The sequence below is a fragment of the Anopheles merus genome, chromosome 3R (genome assembly GCF_017562075.2).
Source record: "Anopheles merus strain MAF chromosome 3R, AmerM5.1, whole genome shotgun sequence".
Lineage (NCBI taxonomy): Eukaryota > Metazoa > Arthropoda > Insecta > Diptera > Culicidae > Anopheles > Anopheles merus.
This window is the reverse complement of record NC_054084.1, coordinates 24,598,090-24,623,754: the sequence shown is the minus strand read 5'-3', so window position 1 is coordinate 24,623,754 and position 25,665 is coordinate 24,598,090. Positions and strand designations below refer to the sequence as shown.

The window sequence follows — 25,665 nt, the reverse complement described above, 5'->3', positions numbered from 1 at the left end:
TTTGTGCACCAACCAACCGCAGCTCCGGCCGGGGCTTAGCTGGTGGCATCGAAAGGCTCCCCTCATCAGCTTACAAGGTGATTAGTTGTAATCTCATAGAGCAGCTGCACCACCCGTCCCATTACCAAACAACCAGGGATACCGAGGCGGAAGGGCTAATTTGTGTTACAGTGCAGCCCGGCTTGGTCCTTCTAGCATTACAAATAACCAAAGTCATTAAAGAATTGGGAAATCGTGTGTGACTTTCCCGAATCGGACCACTCACACGCCGCCAACCATGCCCGATGATGATAGATAAAATTCGCACTTGGTGGCGGTTTGCGCCCGGTAAGAATCAATTTGTAGTGATTAAATATTACATAAAATTAATTGAATGTTACGGTGGATCAGGGTTTCTGGAAGTCAGTTCAATAGGGGTGACATTGGATAGTACAATCAGGACGGCTTTAAAGAGTCGTGCACATTCTTCTTGATGGTAGTTCGCTAGATCTGTGTGAAATGTTGAGTTTTACAAATCAATTATTTTAATGAATTTTAAGTAATTTTAGGCAATCGTACTCAAATGGGAAGTACTCGAACATATCAATCCCCAGTACGCAGAATAAACTATCTCCCTTTGGTTATGGCGCTCTGTCATAGCCCAACCAGGAAGAACCATCCATAAAATCCATTAAAGAAAAAAATCAATCATTTAAACTCTAATAAAGATAAATGATTATGAGGACGTTCCCGTGGTGCAGTCGTCAACTCGCACGACTTAACAACATGCTCGTCTTAAAGCCTCACGTGGAAAGTACCACGACGTATATTATCCGGCTGTTCGATACTTCATAAGTCTCGAAATAAATAGAGAACGATTGTCGAGTGTACATAATTATCATGTTTTGCGTATTCATGGATGACCATTTAGCCAAACCAATACTGATTAAAAGTAAGTTACAGCTCCGAAGTCATCACACCGAATGAAGGGTTAGGTTAGTTGTTAAAGTTCTTCAAATAGTATTCAATTTACATTACCATAATTTTTAATTATTTACGATTTTTCAAACTCAAAAATATTTCGTTCACCTCTGATAGTGAGGTACATACCTTTCTTCTGTAAAACTGTAAATCAAAAGCAAACTACTAATTTAACTTATTTTGTCTAACTATAAATCAGTTACATTCAGTTTAAAACAACAAAACGGCTTTTAAAACAAGGACTTCTCTATATGCTCGCAATAGTGCAATTTGCAATAAAGCTCCATCATGGCCATTGACATGCTCTGCTGTAAATCATTCGTTTTTGGTATTTCGATTTTCACTGGCTCACTTTCCATTCTCGGTGGATATTTCTTTTGCGTTTTCACATTTACTCAAGCTACCGTTCAGTCTTTTCGTTTCTTTCCCGCTCGCTCTCACTCCCACACACTCATGCAAGCAGCTTAGTATCCGTTTTACTTTCCAGCGCCAAGTACAAACATGGCTGAACGTAAGTAGTCGACGACCACTCCAGGCAATTTACTTAGGACATTCCAATAACCATACATTTCCATAAACAATGACCGGTTTCCGAGTGGCACACAGACGGATCGCTGGGTGCCTCTTGCTGCGTCCGCAAACATTCCGCCGGAATACAACGGGCAAAAAGTATCTCTCGCCCCACCCCGGAACACGGGCTCGCACACCATCGTGGCCACACGGCTCAGCCGAAGTCGAAGTCGAGAAATCGAGCATCGAGAAGGATGAGATTTTGAAACGATCTGACAACGAATGCGGCCATAAATATGTATGACACGCTGCGTGTATCGGGGAACCTCCAAGCATTGCAAAACCCATCGCTTTCCTCGGAAGCGTACCACGGCCACCGCGATGCAGTGAAGGACGTTCGCCTGGCTAGCTGCTGGGTTCGGAGACGGTGCACCAAAGCGATGAACCCAGGTGCCAATTGGGAAGCGCCCGGCGAACACATGAACGTTGACACGTCTCGGGCAATGTTTCACCACATACACACCTACACACACACACACACACGAATGCGCGTGTGGGGTAACCACCTTCGCCAGATAACCGGAGCGTATCGGAATCGATTCCGAGCATCATCCAATAAGTCCGAATTTCCCTGATTTCCGAGCGCTTCACTAACGCATATGGAGCCGAAAGGATATGGCTAGGCATTGCCCCGGATACACACGGAGGGGTACGAATTGAGGCTATTATGAATCGCTTGATTGGCAGCGTAGGCATGGAGGCAAGAGAGCAAAGCAAAGCCCTCCCCGAAAAAAAGAAAAAAAAATGCTTTAGCTGATCATTAATAATAGCCCGATTATTGATTGCGAACGCAATGTACAGCGACAGGCGACCGATTCGATCGATTCCGGCTAACTCTCCATACGGGACGACCCAGTCCCGCGAACAGATTGACGATTCTGGGTAAACAGTAAGCCTGAAGCGTCGGGTTTTTCGTCCATCATGGCCGGAATGCCTGTCTGTGCCCCACTAGCCACTCTACCCTCATTATCTATTCAAAAGCGTGTCGGGTGTACTGCAGCTGAGTACAAGCTTGATACATGCAAAGTAAAGTTCATCCCGCTGTTTCGTTCATCCGATATTTTTGGACTGTTTCCCGAGGTGTTTATAACCAGTCCCTGCACCAAGCTAAGGATTGGTAGGTTTGCTATAAATTGAAAGTGAAATATGAATTTCGATATGCACTATCACGGCGCCCTGGAGCGTAGAAAGGTGGAAGGATCGGCTGGGACTGCTTCCTGTTGAAACTTGGCTCGATTTGCCGTTTCCCAGTTTTGGGTGAGTTATCGGTTTGATCATCTTTCTGTGCCAGTTATTGCAATAATTTAGTGATCTATGGTTTCGCTGTTCACCGCGGTGGTGCATGAAACAAATGCGCGAATGTAATAGGAATTGCGCATTCATATGCAAACCGTACGTGCATGAACCGTTTCAATTCCGACGCTCTGCCAGCTTAAATGTAATGCATTTTCTATTGAAGCCATGTGCTAAGCATAAATAACAGCTTCAGCATCGGTTTCTTCCGCTCACTAGCAATACGAACGAGCAGAAGAAAGGGGAGGATTTGGCAAACTTCATAAAATGACAGAACCGATTAACGGGAAAGAACAATTCGTACGATGAATCATCGGTGTATCAATGCAGAACAAAAACACCGTGTCCGGAGCCATTTGTCACGGATCGGTCGTTCTCGGTGACGCAATTTTTCTTTACCCCTCCCATACGCATCATATTGACGGTTTGCATACACTGGCTGTACATCTCGAGCCGATACGGTGTACAGTAAAAACGAAGTGGCGCAGTAAAAACCGATAGCTCTAGGCTTCGATGACGGTAAAATAAGGACGAAAAAATGTGTTCCATCTGTTGCCAGCCACGTTGGGAAAATATGTCGGTGAGTAAATATATTCAATTTGTAGCAATGTCTAGCACGAAGAAAAGATAAAAAAATGATTGGAGTTAAAGGTTTTGGTTAATGGAAACTGAAATGAACTGTGCTTTTTTAAGTAACAGATATTCATTAAGAAAGAAAGATGGATAAACTTTCAGAACAAGTGAATTTAAAAAGGGGTTTACCTTTATTTTTGTTGTTGTATATTTTACATATTTTTAAAATAATTTTTCCTGTATGTTTAACAAAACTGAATAACCAAACGGCTTCGTGCGCACCATTGTGGATCTAATTTGATTACTGCGGGTCTTAAGCTCTCTAACTTGCATTGTTATATTTTCGGAAGTTTTATTAAATGAACGATTTATCATGACTGTTAAGCAAAAAACTGGCGAAAGAACGAGAATGAAAGAATTAAAAAATCTTGTTTGCTGCTGGTTTAAACATCCTGACACCAAAGGGGGAAAGACGGACACCTTGTCATAGGAAAGATGCACATCGAATTTGTAGAGTTATTTTACTTCTTATATCAATTGGTGATGAATATATTTCTTCAAACACCTTAAATAAGGGTATTTTTACATTACGCAACTAGAAAAAGTAATAAACAGCGAGAAATGAAACACCGGTCAAAATAACAGTCACGCGTTATGATATTACTCGCTCAACGCTGATGAGGTTCTTCACGAAATCCAATATTTTGTCACGACAACTTTAATAAAAAAAAGTACTGATATCAAATCGTTTAGGAATAGATGAGAGATTCTATGGGTTTACAGATATCGAAAAATTCAATCTTCAATGTAAGAAATAGCTGGACCTATTAAGAAGTCCCTGAAATATGCTGTGGTCGCGGACTTTCTGCGGAATAATTTCGTAAAGCGAAGTTTTAAATCGTTGTTCTGTAAGCTGGTCCAACGTCCACCATGCCTTAGATTCTGCATTCTACGTTCTATTAGAAGCGTCGCTTACAATCCCTAAATTCACGGCTGAATGAATCGTCGTTGCAATTGGCCAATAATTGGTTTTATAAATCAGGGCGTGGAAAGCGATAGAATTTGTTAAAATACTGTAAAACTCTTCACTTTCCAATGTTTTTTAAAGATGTCCATCTTAGTCTTCATGGTGTCCATCTTTCCCATATCAAGTGTCCGTCTTACCCGAACGTTTCAAAACTGCACGAAAAAAATCATATTTTTCATTCTTGAAAAAAAAACGCAAAAATCGATGGAAACTTAAAAGTTTAACACATTTTCTAATAAAACATATACACATAAACACATTTTCTAATAAAACATGGGTGTAAGATAATGTATGCACATTTTCATGGTCGTTGCACCTATATATCCTTAGATTTTTACCATTTCCCTTAACGTGTCCGTCTTTACCTACCTTCTCCTATACTTGCCATTTTGTTCCCACAGTTATCATTTTTTTAGCATTCTGTCGCAGTCGGGTTTTGTTATTTTCTAAAAACTGTACTCAACACTTTTGCGTCACCAAACTCATATCAAATTATTAAAATGCTACCGTACTGACACACACACGCGCACAGGCAAGCGTTTTTAATGATTTAATACTGATGGATCAAGCTCACTCAGCTAGAAAACAGTATCTTAGCAAAGTGTCGTATCACCGACTAAGGTCGACATAGTACATTGAAGTGACACGGAAAGATCTTGCCGATATTGATTGACATAACTGGATTTGCTTTCCCCTCGCAGTCGTGGGCAAGAGCAGCGCACACGAAAAAGGAAGGTAATATGCTGTCAGCAGACCGAAATTCGATTTCCTATCCTAAAATTGAGGGAGTAGTTTAGGTACAAGACTGGCGACTGGATACAAACCAGTACAGTGCGCCTTCGGAGGATATGTTGACGTTGATCGACATGGTAAAGTGTACATGCGATTGAGTAGTAATTGAGGGGGGGGAATAAACTTTATCAACACGTTTCATATCGCAGTTGGTACTGCGACTAGATTTAATAAATATTTAATAAGCACTAGAAGCACAACGATGCTAAAGCAACGCTTAAAAGGAAATAACTATTCTATATAAATATTCAACCCCACAGCTTTCGAACGATAATGAAAAGCTTTTTGGGGTACATCTTCCAAACTAGAATGACAAAAAAAAACAAGATCGAAAATTTTTCAAACAATAATCGAACTTCACAGCATCCTCGCAATCTTCGTCCCGTTTCATTTTCGCATCGTTTTTCACAAGCACTAAACAAGCTTAAACGAATTTAAACATCCAGCGCACACTATTGCGAATCACCGACGTACAGCTCGGGGCAACTTATACAGTGTGCGAAGAAAGCAAAGAAACCCAAAACTCTTCAAGTGAGACTACAACCAGCAAGCCAGAGCTCAGAGCTCCAAGAGCACACCGACTTTCAATTCGATTCATTTCCTCAATCGTTGCTGTGATGCGATGCCCATTTTTGACTCCCAGCGGGTTCGAAAACGCACGCCACAGACAAAAGCGAGAAAGAGACCGCGCCGTAGAACTTGTTTGTTCCCACCACTTGTTTGGTGGTTTTCCTCCATCCCAAATGCCCCGTCGAAAATGGGAAAGATGGCTGCATTTTTTGGTTTGTTTTGCGCCGTTTGTTCCAGGCAGCAGGCCACCGAAACCTAACGACGAAATCGAGATCGGGTGAAAATCAAATTAGGTTGAATCAATTTTCATACTTAACAGACACAATGTCGATCTCGCCACCGGAGGAGTGCTGGGGGCTGGGATGGGTCTGAAGTTTTCTTTCTCGGAAAAGGAAGGGAAAATCAAAGCCAACCTTCTCCTTTTATTTTGTGTTTCTTCCCCTACTGCTCAATAGCTTTTTTGGGGATGGTTTTTTTTTCTTTTTTTTTTTTTTGGAAGGGAGGTTAGAATTGCAAGCCACACCAAGCAAGCGTACGGTGAAGTTTGTGCGCACATCAAAGTTAAAGAGCCAGCGTGCTGCCAAAAAATCACGCGCACCTTTAACTGCGACGGCTACGACTGCTGCTGCTAGCTGCACAAAGACATCTTGCTCTCGCCGGCGATGGAGAGGATCAAATTTGCAAAAGTTTCACCATCCAGACTCGTCAGACGATGGGGCCACAAAGAGCGGCCATCAAATCGCAGATGGAAAAAAACCACCCGGGACAGAACCGTGTGATGGAACCGTTACCAGGGTAATAACGTGTAATTTTATCACCCAATGGCCACCATCACTTCCACTTCGAACAAGGCAAGCATAACAATTTCACACACGAACGGGCATGCGGTGTCCTGTGGGTACGGGGTGTTTTGATTCGTGATTAACAGCTGTAACAAGTGAATCGATAATTTCATACCATTAGTCGATTTGTTTGCATTGTTCACGAGTTCGACACCGGCTCCCGACATCCGTTGTTTAATCGCTTTTTCTGAGAAGATTCCAGTTTCGGGCGAAATCGAGAAGTGCTTTTTGGAAGAATTTTTCGAAGAAGAACAAGTTGCACAATAACGAAAAAAAGGGCAAATAAATCTTACACACACACACGCACGCACATTGACGTTGTTGAGATTCACGATAAGTAGCGTGAAGTTGTCCAAACTAGCGTCTTGCCTTCTTCAACTGGTGTGTGAGCTTGTATCCCTTTCTGGCTCTGGCCATCATTTCGTGGTAACGAATGGTGCCCATCCGCTCTGGTATGTGCCTGCGGCCACGTGTCATTGCAGCTTCTTGACATACGGGGTACAGATCCGTACCGCCATGTATTAGCCGTTTTATGCAATCAATATATCCTAGCCAAACATTATGCTCCTCCCTTCCCGTCGCACGCCCACACAACGTAAGGGGAAACATAAATTTATTGCAAATGTCTACGCGTCCACCGCCCGGAGAGAGAGAGAGAGAGAGAGAGCCCCGTACGGCAATAAGCCCGGAATAAAAGATCGATGATATTAGCCGTATCAGTTTGCAAGCGAAGCATTCCTTTTTACTCGAGCAGTCCCATTCCTTCCGCTCTCCCAAAAACCGTGGGCTAATCAACCGGAAATTTGATGGACAGCGTAGCCGAGGCCTTCGAACCTCGGTGCTTTCCTCCGCTGAGAACGATACTGTAACGACACCGCAAGTCGTGTTGGCGCTGCAGAAAGAGGTTTTTGTTTTGAACAACACATACAACACACACACACACGCACACAGTTCATTGCGTTCGATTTAAGCACTTGTAGAAACAGCGATAAAAAATTGTCTACTTTGCACATTTTTAAACAATTTTCTCGAACGGCAAAGGGGCCTTTTTGCAATAAAGCGTCAAAGTACGATCGATCACTTAAAACTCATCACGCGCTGCCCAGGTGGGGATCGGGACCAGCTGGCGCGGAATTGAAACACTGCCATCATTTATCCAAAGGCGCCTGCTTTATCCAATAATCAGCGGCACAAGTTTTTGCCACACTTTATCATAAATCAACTCGTTAATGGTGTTTCGCGGCTCGTTTCGAAACCGATTCGCTCGCGTGCGCTAGCACATCCACTCACAGCAACGCGGTGTCGCGACAACGATCGATTGCTATTCAATCATTAAAATGCTTCATCTAATTACTGCCTATCGGTGGAGCATTTTTCGCGGATCTTTGCCTACTTTTCGCCTATGCTAGTGCCGTGGTTGTCTCACAGCAAGGATCACTTTCAGCTGTTGCTTGGGCGCTTGCTGAGCGAATGTGTTTCGCGGCAAGCGCGGCCACCAATTTGGAACGCTGCCAATCGAATCTGTTTCGCTGTTTGGACTCCCAGTGCGCACTGTGCGCTGCGAGAGATACCAGTGTGCAGCGGCTCAGTTCATTAAATATTCATGACACTTTGACAAGACGTTTGCCTGCGCCTTGATATCTGCGACAGTGACAAAATCCCTAAGTCTGAAGGGAGCCCTTGTGTCTTGATGGGACCCACCACTTTGGCAACTTTACTGCTTGCTGCCGGGAAGTACGGTGCATTACTTTGCTGTTTGACCCAAAGATTTATAGGGGTATTGTCAGTAGGGGCGGTGTGTGTGTGTTTGTGTGTGTGCGGAAGGAAGCGGCCCGGGCTCGACATTGTTACGCCAATGTCACGCCAGTGCTAATGACTGTCAAAAATCAATTTGAAATTAATTAACAAACATTTTCGCCGGAACCGATGCCTGATGCGAGGAAGCGAGAGACGGTGGCTGGTGGTTCGAAGTTTGAAGCGCCAACTTTAAACAAGGTTGCGAAAAAGTTAAGCAATGTTTCATGCTGAAGAGCTTCTTGTGCGCTTGTAAGAAAGTACCACGCCGAGTCGATATGCAAACTGACATTTACTTGTCAGTGCGCTGGTACGCAGTACTTACTCTCCGTATTGGAGAGTGGTTGTTGATGTTTTGTCCCCTCCTCCCTTAAACTCACACTATCTGGTATGGCCATTGAACGGTGTGGACCGTTTCACGGGTACATGGGTTTTAGCTGAAAAAGGTTGCAGCACGCTGTGAAGTACGTCCAAACGAGATAAAATTAGAAATCATCTCATTACGTAACAACTAATTGGACTCGAACCGCTCGCTCGGGACAGCTTTGGGACGAACCCTCTATTTATAGTGAAGGCAGAATAAAATGTCACCGAGCAGAAGTTGGAGAGAGGAGTGCGCAATGAGCGCTGTTATGAGGGTGCAATTATTTAAAGTTATTCGAAGGACCTTTCAGTATTTCACCAGAATCACACTGGAAGTTATTGCCAGGTCCTCGGCAACGGGAGATGTTTTTGTTTGCTACATTCGCTGCTAATGAAAGCGAAGACGTAAATTTACTACACATTTAAGGCTAGCTGTTAATTGAAGCAGGAACCAAAGGTTTGCTTGATATTTGATATTTGAAATGGTAAAACGAGTCAATCAGAACTTGTTATTCTAACCATTTATTTTGTATTTTCTTTTGACTTTTGGTGGACTATTGGTGCGGAGGTGAAGTTGCCACCATAGTGCTTTAAATAATATCTCATATTAAACGTACACTTCTAACACTTGTGTTTATGTTTGTCTTTACTATTTAAAAACCGTGTTAGGGTAATATTATGAGTCAGTTATAAATATTGGAGTTTTGAGGCTTTACTGCTAGAAACAGGTACAAAAATAGTTAAACTAGAGACATTCAGTATTAAATAAGATATAAAATCAGTTAAATCTAGTGGAAAAAGAGTTCTGGTTAATTTAAAAATATTTACAAATCAAATGAAAATGTTTTTAAGGGTTTATACCAAACATAATTCCTTAAATGATCACAAAACTACCAGGCACCAGGCGTCTCCATATTTTAAAATATTTTATCTTAACCAGGACTTATACAATATATTACGCAAACAGCACAAAGTCAGTAAAACAACATGCAATACTATATATAACATAACTCTTGCTTTTCATATTAAACGCAACAAAAATCGAACATTAGGCTCGCCGTGTTCTGCTCGGTCATCTGCTTTTGAAAACAACTTAATTACGTGTCGCTCAGCGCTCCGTTCGATCAGTGTCCAAAAGCTGGACACGGTCTCATATATGGATTGGCCACCGTTTCGCTTAATTATCGCCGGGTAGCATGTGGTGACGCAAACAGTTTAGTAATCGTACCGGACCGTCCGGAAACGGACGCCCTCGTGGACGTGGACCGAGCCAGTAAGCTCGTTGGTAGATTTTTTCACTTTCCTCCACGAGAAAATGCCATGGTCATAATCCATAAACACCAACAAAGCATAAGGGGGAAGGGCTACTTCCCCCCAGTAAAGGTAATATGATGGTATTAATTTCAAAATGATGTGACAAAAATTATTATCACACACAAACATTTGCACAGCAGCTCACGCGAGTCCATGGCAGCTCTCTCTCTCTCTCTCTCCGCCCTTTAGCCGTATTGGCCAGCCATCGTCCCTGATAGGTTTGGGCGATCGTGTCAGCTGGGGAAAAAAATTCCTGGACATTGAAGTCTACCCGCAGCTCGCTTGGCCATCGCTTGGCCGACGCGCATAACTACGCATAACGCATAGTCTCGTCAGGGATTGATGTCAAAAACGGGCGCGGTCGCTGTCCATCAAAAGCGTGGATTGGATGGTCGCGAACCGTGATCCTATTTTCACGGGCCCCCATCGCAGCCGGTTCCTGTCCTTCCTGTCCTACCATCACCGAGCCGATTCGCTCCGCAAAGCGTTGCCTGCCAAATGGCACTAGCCTTCCCATGCGTTTGGTTCGCTGTCGGTCTGCTATCGTTTTCCTGCTTCTGTCGCTTGATTTGTTTGCCCACTCGCACATGCACATACTCACACACACACATAGCCGTCTCGGAGCGGAGCATGGGTGCGACACTCGTCCCTGACGACGTGCAGTAGGGGGACAAATGTACATACACAATAATAAAAAAAAGAAAGAAAAAGTTATACCGACGCCCTGGAGACGGCATAACTTTTTCTCGCTATTTTTGCCTTCTTCGTCTTACTCTCCATTCCTTCATTCCTGCAGGCAAATCCAAATGTACGAGACGGGAGCTTCTTATGCGTACGGTTTCGGTACGTCTTTTTACGTCTTTCGCTCCAGCCGGCTGCAAACGTGCAATCGATTTGGCGGGCAAAATTTGTCGGAACCTAGCATCGAATGAATTGGCGACAAAATGTGATGCGTTGACAGCCACGATGGAAGGATCTCGTATCGAGGAAAAAGGATGTGTGCTGGTAGCAGAACGGAGCACAACTGGCACAGCTTCCGCATCGAACAGTGTTACGGGGCAACAACACAAAAAAAGAAAGAACAACCGGAACGATGATATCTTCCGAGTTGTAGGAAGAAGATATAAACTTCCCATTCGCCCGTAGGCAGAGGACAGCTTTGCTATGCTCAGCCTCCTTTTTTCTGTGGCTATTTTCTTTGCGATTTTCACTCAACCGAGTGGAATATTTTGCTAGCATTTTTATGTTGCCGCTTGCGTGCTGTACGCTGTAGCTCCATCCAAAGCGCTTAATGCTTTCGTGTGAAATCGCGCATCGATGGATGGTGGGCTTGTCTTTGAAGTAGCAGCGGTGTAAAATTAGATATCAATATAATGATATTTTTTAGCGAAGCTAATGAAACGAGCAGCGGTAGGAGACGAATCGATATGATCGGCAGAGCGCAACGAGCACGAACGCAACTTTATGATGTGTTTTGCTTCTTTTTTTTTGTTGTCTGCAATTATCATTTTGGGCGAAAGCAAATTGTATGTAAGCCGAAATGTAAAATATTTATCATTTCTTTGCATGAGCGTTTCAACACAAAGGTGTCCTAGCAAATATGTGATAGAATCTTGTTCATCCAATCGTATCTTTTTGCTGTTTTTCGAACGTGAAAAGTTGAGAAAAATTGTGAGTGTCATAAATATGAAAATATAAATTTATAAAATTATCAAAAAAATTGCTATTTAAAAATTATTGGGAATATAAAAAAGCTTTTATAATCCCTTTTGCGTTTTTTGTTACTAAGGAGTTGTTTATCTGTATAATCTGTATATTGTATATTATCTTTATAGCTTTTAAGCATCCTTCTAAACATTTAATTTGAACGTGGAACCTCTCTTTATCTATGATGTTTTTCTGCGGGTTTTTCTAGAATGTATTTTAAATTAGAACGATTAAAAATTATATCCAAAATCAATGTATTAGATAAGAAAGGTACATTTCAAAATTCCTACTTAAGAAGCATGCCAGTACATACTAAAAAGAGTGTAATTTTTAAACTATTTTTCATTTTAGAGATAGATCAAGATCTTTTTAGACTATTTATCAGAGTGTTAATGTAACAACATGCCCGTCATAGGTTCAAGCCCCAAATGGACCGTGCCGCCATACGTAGGACTGACTATCCTGCTATGGGGGGATCAATAAGTTACTGAAAGCCAAACCCACAAGTAGTGTGGTACAGGCAGGCCTTGACCGGCAACGGTTGTTGAGCCAAAAGAAGAAGAAGAATTAATGTAACAAATCACAATGCAACATTAGGCTCTTTAACCTTCGTTACTGTGAAAAATTATTTTTAACGTTTCGTGATCGTCGTGTACCATGCGCCTCCATCATGCCGGGCTGTAATTAAAGTTACAATTGATTGGAAATTAATATGTTGCTTCTTACACGGTGTGATTGAGCTTCACTAGGACTATTTAATAAAGACAGTTTAGATCTTTACGACTTAATTAGATTAATAATAAGTTACTAGCTATAGTAAAGCGATGAAAGCCTTTTTTTCTGTGAAATGTGGAAAACAATTTAGGAAAAAAACTTTTCATCATAGAGTTATTCAACTTCATAACAACTTCATCTGCATAACACCATACCTTGCAGAATTGCTTTTGAGCTGTACAAATTGCACTGCATGCAACGTCTACAAAACTTCAACTACAATGATTGCAAACGCGACTATCACGTCCCAATCGCGCACTGAGCTTGACAGTTTCGAAATGACAGATACTTTTAATTATCCGCTCTCGCTGGCAAAACATCGCTCAACGTCGTCAGCTGTCGGAAGTGACATAATCGAACAATGGCATAAATAAACCACGTCCTCCCGAAGCACCATCCGAGTCGATTCGAGTCGCGAGCCCTTTTCCCACCGGCCGACCGTCTCTGGGGGAGTCAATTTGAGCACTTCAAGCTCACGGGCCGGAAGGACGCTCTCCCGGGAGGACATCGTCATCTCCGGCCAGCGGGTTCACCTTTTGATGGGCCAGCGCGACGTCACGGTCTTATCCGATGGCCATAAATTATAACGTCTAATTACCGTTTTAAATCATGTTCAATGCACTCCTTGCTCCCGGGAGGAGGCACCCCAGCGACGCACAAGAATGCTGATGAACTTTCTGAAGTAATTCGCCTGTCTGTCCTGGTGAGCTCGTGTGTCTGTATGTGTGTGTGTGTGTGTATGGATATAATTTACGGCACAGTACACACAGCAAAACAAGCGCCAATCCTCTATTTTCCAGACAGAGTACCTCCTCCCTTTCCTTCTCCTGCTCTATGTGTCCGTTGCTGTATCGTTTGCCGCTTCGCATTGAGCGTAACGCAGACGCATTTAACACTAATTTACCATTTACCGTCGGCACTGTCCGGTCCGTTTGTGGGAGCGTGTTTTTACTGCCCTCTAGATTGGCTCCAATTTGTGAACAATTGCTACCTACCGCCGTGGAGCGCGGAACAGCGTTCAATTCCACTCGCGACACGCACCATATAATGAAGCGGTTAACACACCTTGTTCTGTTGAAAATTGGCTACTGTAGTGCAGCTTCGGGTCGCACAGTTGCATGTCCATCGTGGAAAACATGCTGTCTACAAAGCGACCCGGGAAAGGTGGGTGTTTCTACAACAAAGCCACCCGCTCACACACGCGTGGCTCACAAAATGATACAAGTTGGCAATGTTTCTTGACAGCTGAAAAGTTTGCTACTTTCGAGAGAAACATACAGCAAATGCGCGAACATAGTAAACTCAGTGAAGTGAAGCTGGCTTACATTCTTAGAAAAGTTTAATTAACTAATGAGCAACTACGAACGAAATACTACCGTTTTGGGGGGGGGGGTTGTGGAGTGCAACAGGTTTTGCCATGTAGTGCTACAACAAAAACGGAAATGCTACACGGAAGCTAAAAGTTTTCTAGCCTCCTCTATAATTAGGTCACGTCGCGCACGAACGAAAAAAGGGCTACGACACTGGCATAATCGAACAGGATGTACATTGTGGAAGCATTAACAAGTCAAGCATTAATTAGAGAAGGGTTATTTAATTTTGCATTCGGCAGGAGCTGGAATGAACGATGAACATGGCGTTCGTTACATTACATCTTTTGGTAAAAAAAAAATTTCAGTATGCAGATGTAGGAGATGCGTAGTACGCATCAGGAAAGATGCTGTAATTTTTAACAAGTTTTTAACATCCAGTTGTTGTCTAGTTCTATGGAACATACTGTGTCAAATTCGATCTGTACACAAAATTTTACGACTTTTAGCTTTGCTTTTGATTTGCTTTCGGATATTGGGCCCGTTCCCGTTTCAGTTCGTAGGGTGAAATTTCAGCCTATCAGCTGTTTGCATTGTATAGCAGTTTTCAAGCAGCTATCAAAGTGGTTATAATATACAGGTGGGCTCATCCCAAGGTATATGTATTTAGAAGGTTGATTTTTATCGTAAAAAACGCTCTGAAAATATTTATTTTATTTACCAAAACAAATTACGAGAAATACTGCTAATTGTAAGCTAAATCTATTGTTGGTTTTAACACTTAACATCCATTATTTTTGTTTCGATGCAACATCGTCCTACCTGATATCTTTAATGCACCTTGGGAAGAATGCAAAACACGTCATTTTGTTTTGATTTTTTTTCGATCAGGTACTCGAATCTAATTCTAGCTTTGAGACTGAAATAATCTAGACTGAAAATCACAGTATTTTGTACGGAGTGTTGACATGATTTCAGACTCCAACTGTCAAACTCCATATAAAAAAGCTGACTAGAATAGTGAAGGGCTCCATTATTGATAAACAGCGAAATCTCTCTAAGATGTAGTCTCTTCAAGATGAATTGTTTCTTTAAGATGAACATTTTGACAGTCCCTTCATATTCCATACAAGAGACATGCTCTTAAAAATGAATGCCTTCAAGCTGCGTATGTGATTTGGCATTTCTAAACTGACAGTCCCTTGAAGATTCACATAACATATAACATAACATATATAAATACATCATATTTAGTTTAGTGTTGTGTTAACAACATGCCCGTGGGGGTCCTGACTATCCTTTTTTTCTTCTTCTTTTCCGGCGCTACAACCGCTTTGCGGTCTTGGCCTGCCTCAGGAGTGTCCGAAACCGCTCACGATCTCTCTCCCTGACTATCCTACTATGGGTAAATCAATAAGTCACTAAAAGCGAAGCCCACTAGTGGCACAGGCAGGCCTTGACCGGCAACGGTTGTTGTTCCTAAGAAGAAGAAGGAGAAGAAGAAAAAGAACGTATCTTCGTATTTTATACTGTACAGTTTAACAAAGTGTTACATTAAAAGTAATAATTTAAATTTGAAAAAAAAAACCGTTCGGTAGTATATCAGACAAATTATTTATCACTTTGAATAATGTGATTGACATGGGATTCAAAAACTTCATCTTTCTTTGCTGCCAAGTCAACCATCAAATCAAAGCATAGGAAAAAGAGAGTGTTGATTTCTATGTACGTTTTCACCCATATGAACGCTTTAAAAGGCCGTTTTACTTCGAAAGAAATCCTTCACATCACTGACTTTGCATACCTCATCCAACCGGTTTGAGCCATCGAGTCGGAAATTAACCATTTTATCTTTGATCAAAAATCTATTTCACCTTTTAGTCTAAAGACTACCAAGCACATCACAATCTACCCGTGGCAGAAACATGCTACGCGTTGATTACCTTTATCGAGCCAGAATGAAACCATGCAGGCAGCATCAAATAGCGTTCAGATACAGGTTTCTATACCCACCGCCATAAAGGAGTCTGGAGAAAATGTTCTAGCGGAGTTACGGTATTTAAATTTCGATCTCCAAAACGCAAAAAAGCACCGAAGGGCAACGACAGCAGAAAGGGCCCACCAGCCCGGGCATGCCCGAACGATGGCCCTTCCCATCCGCGGGCTCTGCCCAGACAGGGGCGCGCAGACGGGAGAAGTTTTATTTATCGATAAACTTTCCTAATCTTTGCACCGGGATGGCATCGTCTCCTTGGGGCTTTTGTTTTTTTTTTTTATTCATTCGTTGTTTTGTTTTCAACAAAGGTGAAGGAACACACTTCGATGTGACACAGTGGCGACGGATATCAGCAGCGCGACAGAACACGGGTAGCGTGGAACAGGGAGTCGCGTAAGATCGTGCAAAGACGCAGAGGGCCCCACGGCACTGCTGGTGCCGCCGCCATCGATCCACCACTGGGACTGGGGCGGAATCCCACCCAAGAAAACATCCGGATTATCATGCCTCATGCAAATCGGTGCCGGCGCCCGCCGGTCCCCTTTTTGCGAAGACGGTTCTGCCATGGCGGCGCGTAAGACGAAGGGGATTAAATGAATTACGTTTCGGCGTAAGGGCATGGAGAAAAACGATTAACGGTGTTTATGTTTCTTGGAGGTGCGATGAACCGCCCCCTCCGGTTTGGCGCCTGCTGGAACGGCTCGATCGATGGGTGTGCTTCGCTTCCGGTGAAGAGAAACATATCATGAAAATATTAACTCACACGTGGTGTGCCGACTTCACACACAGATTTGTGGTTGGCTTCCAACGAAAAATCATTACGTTTCTTTACTACGAACGTTGATATGATTGAGCTTTATACAGTGGTGTAAATGGTATTAGATCCATCTTTGATATTTTCTGCAAGTTAGTATTTCTGTAAATACAATTTCGGAAAAATTGAGATTATGATTATGAGATGTTCTATATGCAAACTGTCGTTATTTTTTGTTGTTCACTATCTGTTGAACCAACTAAGTTTTGAACTCAATGATAAAGTGCTTCATGTAACAAAGATTGTGCCAAGGGGTTGGCAGTCTTGGGATAAAGCAATAAAAATACATAAATACAAAAATACAACATAAATACAAGGCAGAAGATATACATGTACATTACAATAGTTTATATGGATTAACCATGATCAATCGATAAGTGGATGTGAGTTTCCTATTATAGGAACTTTAAAAAAGAGTGTCACTAGTATTCGACAAATTTAGATACATTCGTACTTATTTTGCAGACGATACAAACATTTATTGCCAGTAGTAGGCCTTAGCAAGTTATTAGTTTTTATTCAAATTGAATTAAATTATTAAAACAGTTTTATAAACATATTCTTTTAGTTAATAACCAGAAATAATTGCCCATTAAAGTGTACAAATAAAAAAATTGCTTTTTAGATACAGCCTAAAAACATTAATGCAATTACATATCTTTCGATGGTATTCTTATGAATTTAACTAATTTCAAAACTTATCAAAAACCATCCCATCTAAGTAAATAATTTAATCGACCAGTATCAATAAGGGAAGGTAAGTAAAGACGGACACGTTAAGAGAAATGGTAAAAATCTAAGGATATATAGGTGCAACGACCATTAAAATGTGCATACATTATCTTACACTCATGTTCTATCCGAAAATGTGATGAAACTTTTAGGTTTCCATCGATTTTTGCGTTTTTTTTTTTCAAGAATGAAAAAGATGATTTTTTTCGTGCAGTTTTGAAATGTTCGGTTAAGACGGACACTTGATACGGGAAAGATGTAATATATCGTAGAATGCAGCATCTAAAGCATTATTGAAATATCGCGCTCTAACAGCTGACGTTGCTCTAGCTTACAGAACAACGGTCTAGAAAATTGCTTTACGAAATTATTCCGCGGAAAGTCCGCGACCACAGCATATTTGAAGGACTTGTTAATAGGTCCAGCCATTTCTTACATTGAAGATTGAACTTTTTGATATCTGTAAACCCATAGACACTCTCATCTAATCCTGAACGATTTGATATCAGTACTTTATTTTTTTTTATTAAAGTCGTGACAAAATATTGGATTTCGTGAAGAACTGGAATTAGATTGGTCATCAGCGTCGAGCGAGTAATATCATAACGTTTGACTGCTATTTTGACCGGTGTTTCATTGCTCGCTTATTTATTACTTTTTCTAGTTGCGTAATGGTTTATACTTTAAACAGTTTTGCATATATAATGCCACAAATGTTCTCAAATGTCTTGTTTAACTTTAAGTTAGGAAGCTGCATTGTTGATTTTTTTTTTGAAAATTACCTTTTTCATGCATTTAAGAGAAGTGAAGTCCATCTTACCCGCAGTGTCCGTCTTTACCTACCTTTTCAAAATGATTTTTTATTTCAAATATTTGCCATTTTCCGCTTAGCTTTGAAATCTCTCAGATTACAACGATTTTCAAATTGTTTGCCTCTAATGCGAATTTTTATTTTCGGTTTTAAAACCGTTTCACGTATCTCATTCAACGCGTTTCTGAAGGTTTCATCGTAAATTCAATCACACATCACTATAGCCCCACATAGCTTACTGGAATAAAGCATTAAACGACTCATCCTGGATGAATAGCACAAAGAGGGGGAGACAGTATATTGATAAAGTTCTGACGGAGATCACTAGAACAAACTTCTTCCCACAAAAAAACACCAAAACACATAGCAATAGTACCAAACCAAGCCAAAAGCAGAAAACTAATTAATCAATTTTGTCAAAACAACACTATTCTACCGGCGGCAGACAAAACTTTGCCAGCGCAACATGATACGGGGTTTCCCTATTTCATCCCTGTCAGGGTTTTATTTTTCAATTCGTTACGATCCTATTCACATAGATTTCAAAGTGTTTTGTTTACATACGTCACCACCAATGCCACCCACACCGACACCGCCACCGTATGTGGCAAGTATTTTGGTTAAATTAAACGAGTTTCTGATACTGCTTACCCCTACACACACACACACAAAATGAACGGAAGCAAAACAAAAAAGGCCCATCCTTAACCCAACATTGCGAACCCTTGCCATGCGCCAGCACAAACGTCCAGCTGTGACGCACCGAAAAACCACCGAAACCAAACACGTGGTAACTTCTGCTTCACCCGTGTGGGGGGAAGAAAGAACATTCTCCTACCGCCATCCCTTCCGTGCACAAACACACCCACACACGTGTCCGTGAAAGTGTCCGATCAATTAACCGCACCGGGCACTGTGTGGTTGCACCGCATCGGGGGAAAAGGAAAACCACATGTGCCCACGCACAGCAAGATGTCCTGTCTGGGTTATCGAATTGCCGGAAGCCCGCGCAGTACGGAGAAAGTAAACCCAACGGTAGAAAGAGTAGCCCCGTCTGCTTCTTTTTTTCCCCTGATGGAACTTAATTAATCCGTTCTAATCAGTCACCAAATCAATCAACGCCGTTGTCACGCAGGGAAGGAAATTAATTGAGTGTTTGAGCAGCATTGAGGGTAGTGGCCGACATCAACGACCGACAGACCGATCGAACCCGATGGCCCGGCGAGCTCGAACGGTCAGTTTTCAGTGGGTCACCTGCACCAGCGTGTGTTCTTTCTTCACCTTAAAAAAGGTTCAAAGAGAAAGCCTCCAAGCATTTTTAGCAATTTAAGAGAAAGAAATGTTGGAACCACACTAATCTCAGCTCAGGTCAACACATGCTAAACAACCCGAAAGCTCCCCGGTTTAGAAGGGCAAAGCATAAACCGAAACAAAACGAAGCCACCCAAAGGGTCAGTTAAAGTGTATTTGCGCTCGAAGCAGAAGATCTTCTAAATATAAAAAGGGTACTGCTGGCGAAAAAGGTCAATCGTTTGGCACTTCTATTAAGCAATCAAAAGCTGTTCAGCACATGCACTCGATATAGCAAAGCTTCACCAAAAGCTTCCGCAGACTAACCGATTGCGCAATCTGCACTTGAAGCGTATGGCGGCGGCGCAGAAGAGAATGAGAGAAGAAAGAGTCATAAAAAAAGGGCGCCAAAAGCTCGAATTGATCGAAGTGGAAAGGAAAGGATGAAAAAAATGCAACAAACACATAAAACAAACAGCAGTAGCAGCTACTCAATCAACCGAGTCCTTCCGCCCCGATAAGACTGCTTCAGGCAGCCCAACGGTAGCTGGCAGTCGCAATCGTACTCGCAGCGGGACACAAACAAACACAAAGGTGGGTGGGTGTGGGTGAAGGCGAGATGAAATGGGTTCGGTCAACACATCCAGAGTTCTAATTAAATCCGATTCCCTGCAAAGTTTCCTGCATCCCGTCGAAGCTCACCGGGGCGGAAGTGAGCGCGGTGATTAACGCTCTCATCGGCTGGCTCACTGGCTGGCTTAGATGATTTCGATTCGATTTTCCTTGAAATCCCTCGCCCTCCGGAGCTTCCTGTTCGATATCGCACGCTGCTACAACGCCAAGGGTTGTTGCCGTACACGACAAAACAGCAACACAACCCCCTGGCAAAGTGATGGAGCGGAACGATTTATAATTACTGTATCTTAATTTTCATCCCAAAGCCCGAATGCTCCCGCTCCGGAGAGTGGCACAGTAGCGGAACGGATCAGCAGAGCGCCCCGCCCGTTCGATGAATTTTCCACCACCACCTCAACTGTTGCCTGCTACCAGGTTCGCACCGAATTTATGGCACACGGGCACCAATTCCTATTAAGATGTCTGATTTGCGACTTTAAAATTTACGGCCACTTCAGCAAATGACTCCGTTGCGCTAATCGGGGCGAAAATTGTCATTTTATGGAGGTGGCCATTCTTTGTGTTTAATTATTTTTCAGCAAACGGAAAATGGTTGGGAGCTGGGTAGAGGGTGAGAGCGATCGGATTCGGTTGAAAATCCTTCCTTTAACTGTCCCAAACATACACAATGCCGCGTGCCGGGCGTTGCCCATTGTTGTAGTTGTTGATTATTTTTACAGTCCTCGCCGAAAAAATATCGAACCTTTTTCGCTCTGTTTCGTGGAAAACTCATAATTAATTGACATTTTTAACTGCCCTTTTGAAAGCAAAAAAAAGCGATGCAGGCAGCCGATGTTGCGGTACATGCACGTGTTTTGCGTACGCAATGAGAACGCGCAATGCCACAAACGGCTCCGGTCGTAAAAATGGGTGTTCTACGAACAAGATTCCTTTCTCCTTGTCACCCTCCCCCCCCCCCCCTCATCGTTTCCCCAATTGCACAAAAGGTGCAGGAAACGAGGGTGAAATTTCCAGCTGTCCCCACCAGAGATGTGTAAATAATGTGTCACGTTGCGGAGTGTGGAATGTGTTTGCTGAGCGGGCAGGCTGCCGCCCCGGTGCAGTTTACAACGCGCTGCCTTTTGTTTAATATCATTATGCAAAAGCCAAACATTTGTACCTCCATTTCGGAATGTGCTAGCGGAGCTGCTTAATGGCACACGGGATATTTATGTAAGCGTCATAAACTCGCGCTCGTTATATGATGTCGCTTGGACTCGATTCGGTGTGCAATGTGTGCCTTTCAAAAATGGTACAATTTGAACGATTTTTCGCACGAATTCAGAAACGTTTCAACTCTTGTATGGTAACAGGCGCAATGCTACAGCATTTCCAGTTAGTTGGTGATTCCTGAGACAGAAAAAAAGTTGTGTACGAGAGGTCTTTGAAATTGAAAATGTCATTATTTTCTTCAATAGGACATAATTTTTTGTAAAAAAAAATTAAGTCTTAGATTTTATGGAAAAAAAACAAGTATATCTTAACTATTTTCTCGGAAATTGTCAAATTTTTCATTTATTTAGGGGACTTTTTACACTAATTCCATTGATTCATGATCATATCTAGACTAGTCATTTGAAATAATTGTTGAACTGGCAATTAGGCTTTAGTAATGACTCCCTTAATCATCAATTTATCTTAGATTTTTGCATTATAATATATTTGATTAGTATTCGTGTTTCTTAAGTCATCTGGCGACACTCGAGGATACATATCAATACTTGAGCCTAGGCCTAAAAAAAAGCTGATGAGACAGGATAAGTGTCCAAAATCTACGTAATGATAATCAAGAGATGCTCCATAAATGAGACATTAAATCTTGTTAAATTAATATCAATGCTATTTCTAAAGAATTATGCGACCTAATTTGTACATTGTCCTCTAACCTAAAATTCAACATAGTGAAGCAGGAGCCAGTATCTGACTGAGAACACAAGTGGAGCACCAATAGATATTAACATAATACGTACGTATAAACTGTACGTATATGTTTTGGGTTGGTCTCGTGGTACAGACGGCACTGTACCGACAGCGGGTGTTGTGCCAAAAAGAAGAAAATATGTTCCAAAGTTTCACGACCAAAACAGTAAGCACTTAGTTGCATATTGTGAACAAGAAACATAACACAAGTACACATATAAACACATATTCATTGATATTCATTGAACAACTTCTAATCTGTCAATATCCTACGTTATTGCTCAAGGGACAATGCCTATGATAGAACGGACAATACCATAGCACAAAGATTTTAGGCTGAAACGAATGAAAGGGTTTGAGTATTTACACAAATCGTAACAAATGAAGAGATTTAGATAACGTATTTTCCAAATGTGACGGCAATGTTTACTAAATTTCTGATTGTAAACCAAGGTCAAGCCTACCGAATCAGATCAAGGAACTAAATTGTCATTAATGCTGTACGCGTATACTGGACTGGTGATGTTCTGCGAGAAAAGGACTATTTTTTATGTCCATGCATTTTAGAAGAAATTAATGGTGAATTCAATTTGGTTAACTTATAATCTGCAATAATTATTACTTAATTACAAGAAAAGAAACGGACTTTATGAACCTATGACGAGTTAAATTTCATAGGTGCAGCATTCCTTTCACATAAATCCGAACTAATGGTCATATCTGGTTCAATAATTCTGTTCTGATTTATTTAGTAAATAGAAGTTTTCTGCCCTCAAACTCTATATTTAGGCAATAACTTTGCATTTAGTTTGCTCTTTGAAAACAGGTTTGATAACTGAATTCTACCTTCTGATTTTATGATCATTAATGGTTCTTTAAGAAAATATAATTATTGAAGACTTTTCCTCATATTGTCTCAATTCTAATCGTTTGGTTGTAGCTTTACAAAAGAAACCGAGTTTGATCAGGGTTGACCAAAAGGCCCTTTCCATCCCGGATCAAGCGCCATAAAACGATCCCTCTACACCAGATACCAGATCGCTTACATGCGATTGCTTTCAATGCATACGTTACATTTAATCATCTCGGTGATGGGTTAAACCCCCGTAAGCACCATTTATCATCTGTCGACACAGGCTACAGGCAGAGGCTGTGTGCCATTTGTGCACCATTTCGTCACGCAAACGAATGGCCAGTTGATTGATCTGACATTTACCCAGAACACTCGCCAGCCAAACGGTGTGAATTACACTCCCGGGCTCAAGGTTACCATTCCGGTCAGTTCCGGTAATTGTAGCGCAAACGTACAGCAGTCTGGTAGATAATTAAATCATCATTGCAATGGCGACGAAATGCCAGTAAATCACAAAAAGAATAGGGAACATCATCTCACCTTTCCAGAGGTTTAACACCAGTTTTAAACACTACACGAACTAAATGATTGATGAATAGCCGTAGACGTGGTCTTATAGCTTTGAACGATTTACGTTAGAATGCATTTTGTTTACCTGCGTCTTGCAACTGCACTCCAGGTCCAGGATGAGGGAACGATGTGTGTTAATTTGCTTCTCCCGTGCATTCACTCTGTGGCTGCCACCGTTACGAAGTGTTACGAGTGTTATGGGCTTAGATCGCACCAGTTTGCTGCCCTACTGCTTGGCTCGACACACTCACTTAATCGTAGCATGCACTGAGCACAGATCGACACCAAACAAGAGTGTGCACCCGCCAGGCGAATGGCTGTAGATTCATTTCCTGTTTTAAAAGCGCCAAGCGCTTTGCGACCGGTGAAATTAATCAACAAGTTTCAAGCCTCGAATGGCGAACTTTGCTTTCTTCTGAGAATTTCACTCTCACATACACACTAAAGCCCACACACACACGCACACAAAGCACAAGTGGTGGGTGGAAATTCGTATGAAATGCACTCACCCTGCTCGCTTTTCGCTTCTGTAGTTGAAGGGTGCAACTTTCAACACGGAATTTGAAACAATTTCACTAACAAGATAGAGCAAACTCCTTCAGGATCCTTCACAAACTACACACACACACAGACACTGACACGACACACTGACACCGCTGCTGCTGTTGTTGTTGTTGTTGATGCACTCTGGCTTTCAGAAGAGTGCTTTAACCGTGCCTAGGGATGGGATGGCCGGATGGTGTTTGTGGTACATAAATTTTCCCCAACTTTAGCACACACACACTAATGGCCCACTCTTGGGCGCGAAACACAACACCGTACCTCGCCGATGGGATGCACAAAATAAAGGGAGGGGAGGTGGGGTGGGGGGGAATACTGCCAGGAAACACTCCCAACAACCACACACACACTCGGATGTCTTTCGAGTTAGTGTGTTTGTGAAACGCAGGTTTAGGCCACGGCCCGTCCGTCCAGGGACGGCACCAGGGAAACTTTAGCAGACGGAGTGCACCGCCGGCCAGCACGGATGGAACCGCTTCAAGAAGTTCATTATGTTGTATTTAATTATCCACTCTCTTTCTATTTTCCACTTTTCTTGCAAGATAAATTTGTTGCCACCACCGGGTTTCCTCCTACAGCGACACGACGCACACGCAAAGTGGTTCGCGGTTTGGCGCTTTTATCACCACTTTTACCTCGGGACTCTCCCCAGACCCCCCTTGACCGGGAGGTTGTTGGCCTTGAACCAGTACACAGCGATACAAACACGCTTATTCACACACGCACAAACTCACACAGAAATGCACTTGTGGAGGGAGCAGCTGGAACTATGGAACCATTAGAAGCAGCACTTAAATTGGAAGTGCATTTTACCAACACAAATCACCGCGCACAACTGCTTCATGGCTTACTGCTGCCCTTTACTTCCAGCCTGCCTGTGACACGGCCTTACCAACACACAAACATTCAAATTCAAACCGCCTGCTACGACGAGCACGCTGTTGGCATCACCAAATCCAGCATCCGGAGCGGCTATCTCACACGCCGTTGGCATAAACCATCGGAGAGCCAATATATCTGTTTTAATATTAAAAACTTAAATTGTAAATATTGTTAACCAGTTGTCTTCCACTGACCGATTATCCCGTGGCCACCACACACACCAAACCGCCACTCACGCGGATACGCCGAACTGCCTGGCGGCTAATATGCTGCTGCTGCTGCTGCTGCTGCCGATGCTGCCGATGCTGCCGATGCTGCTGGCACTACTGCCGATGCGATTGTTTGTTTACCCGAGACTGGACGGGACTGGTCGGGCCCCGTTTCATTCAGGAACGGCGAGGATCATCATTGTGCCGCGGGCGCCCGTCGGATGCTCGGCATCGGCAAGCCGAATATAACTCACACGCGTGTCCCATCCATCCATCGCACCGTACACCGTGCGGCTTCGGAAGGACGCTTCGGAGTCTCGGGAGAGCCACCACAGGATATACACGCTTACCGCGGAGAGCGCGTTCGGCCGGAGAGCCGTAATGGACGAACCGTTTTTCTGAATGATATCGAGGATGCCAATGATGACGATGGTGGTGGTGATGATGATGATGATGATGATGG

General features: G+C 42.6%; 1 protein-coding gene across 4 annotated transcripts in view; it reads right to left on the bottom strand.

Moving 5' to 3' along the window:
* LOC121596377 (cyclic nucleotide-gated cation channel subunit A-like) overlaps positions 1–25,409 on the bottom strand; it is an 87,048-nt gene extending 61,639 nt beyond the window's left edge. Inside the window, exons 1-2 of one of the 4 annotated variants that reach the window (XM_041921259.1) lie at positions 25,188–25,408; positions 23,636–25,128 (exon numbers count right to left, since the gene is read on the bottom strand). The gene's annotated coding sequence lies outside the window, so the exon portion shown is untranslated. Of the gene's footprint in view, positions 1–23,635 lie in introns of all 4 variants that reach the window. The other 3 variants (XM_041921260.1, XM_041921261.1, XM_041921262.1) reach the window with 3 other exon arrangements.
* Between the last annotated feature and the right edge of the window lie 256 nt (positions 25,410–25,665).